Source organism: Octodon degus, unplaced genomic scaffold, assembly GCF_000260255.1.
Source record: "Octodon degus isolate 3935 unplaced genomic scaffold, OctDeg1.0 scaffold00013, whole genome shotgun sequence".
Lineage (NCBI taxonomy): Eukaryota > Metazoa > Chordata > Mammalia > Rodentia > Octodontidae > Octodon > Octodon degus.
The window spans coordinates 16,909,926-16,911,522 of NW_004524589.1; positions in this window are offsets into that span (position 1 = coordinate 16,909,926).

Here is a 1,597-nt window from a genome sequence, read left to right on the forward strand (position 1 = left end):
TATATATATCTGTAGCACTGAACTTCTAGAGCGCAGAACCCACCTTAAGTCCTCCCAACCTCAATGCTCAGCCATAGGACTGAGTGCTGCCTTCACTTTGAGTCAATGCCTGATACTCCAGGCCCTCTGGAACTAGGATCCAACAATCTGTACCCTCTCAACATACCTCTCTGTCCTCACCACCACCACTGTCCTCCGTCATTTCAGAGCCTCAAAATCAAACCCTAAACTCCAGTAGCTGTGGCTAAAACTGCTCCCCTGGGTGCTAACTAACACCTACTCCTTTCCCTGCTGTTTTCCAGGATGTGAAAATGATCTGATGGCTGTATTTCTCTAACCAGTGATGAGTTGGGCTGATTTAGGAGTTTGGCCTTCTATACTAATATTTGCTTTCTGATTTACCATTCCATTCCATAAGCATGCCTCCTGAGGATGACTTTCTAACAGAAGAGCAGTTATGGTCAAGGAAATACAAATCCTATTCTTTCCTGAAGAAAACACCTCCCTCCTTTCTTCATTGCTTCTATTTTTTATTATTTTTTATTCATTTTTTTGTATTTTAGATTTTTATAAGGAAAAATCCATAGCAGAAGGAAATGAAATCCTATAATTTTAGCATGAATAAAGTACACCACCATAAGCACTTATATGGGATACAGGGGCCAGCTCACTTATGTCAATTGGTGATATCAGCCATGGACACCAGGAAGAGCAGGTCCTGGGGTAGGCTAGGGCTTCCCTGTGCAGTACGGTAGGCACTATCCTCAAATGCTTAAATTTAGGGTTGGCTTTGTCATCGTGTAATTCTTTAGTTGTTCTTTGTCATGGAAGTATTTCTCTTCTCTATCAAACTTGAAAGAGAGTTTTGCAGGGTATAGTAGTAGGGGTGAGAATTTGTTTTCATAGAGGACTTGAAGTACTCTGCTCCACACTCTTTTTGCCTTCATGGTTTGTGAAGAGAAGTCTGCCATTATTCTGATGAGTTTTCTATTAAATGTGATCCGGTTCTTTTCTCTAGTGGCTTTCAGTGTGTTATTCTTGAGCTGGATTTCTGGGATCTTGACTATTATATGTCTCAGTGTGTTTTTAACTGGGTTGATGTTACTTAGAGTTCTGTATGCTTCAGTTATCTGAACATCAGATTGTTTCCCCATATTTGCAAAGTTTTCTGCTAATACTTCTGCCCATATTCTTTTTATATCATTTGTATTGAGTCCTTCTTTCTCACTGATGCCTATTACTCTCACATTGTTCATCTTTGCATCATCTTGCAGGTGATGGATTATTTTTTCCTGCATCCTAGTTGTTTTTAAGAGATCTTTTCTTACCTTTTCACTAGCTGCAATGGTGTCTTCATGATCTGAAACTCTGTCTTCACTTTCACTGAAATGGTTTTGCAAGCTTGTGATTGAGACTTTAAGTTCCTCTATGTCTCTTTGACTCCGCTTCATGTGATCTATTTCTTTCCTGTATTGCTCACTCAAGGAATCCGTCATTTTTCCATTCTTCTCTAATTTTCTATCAGTGTCTTCTTTAAAAGCAGTTATTATTTCTTTCATTATAGTTATCCTTTCTTTTTTACTTCAGAGATTTTTTT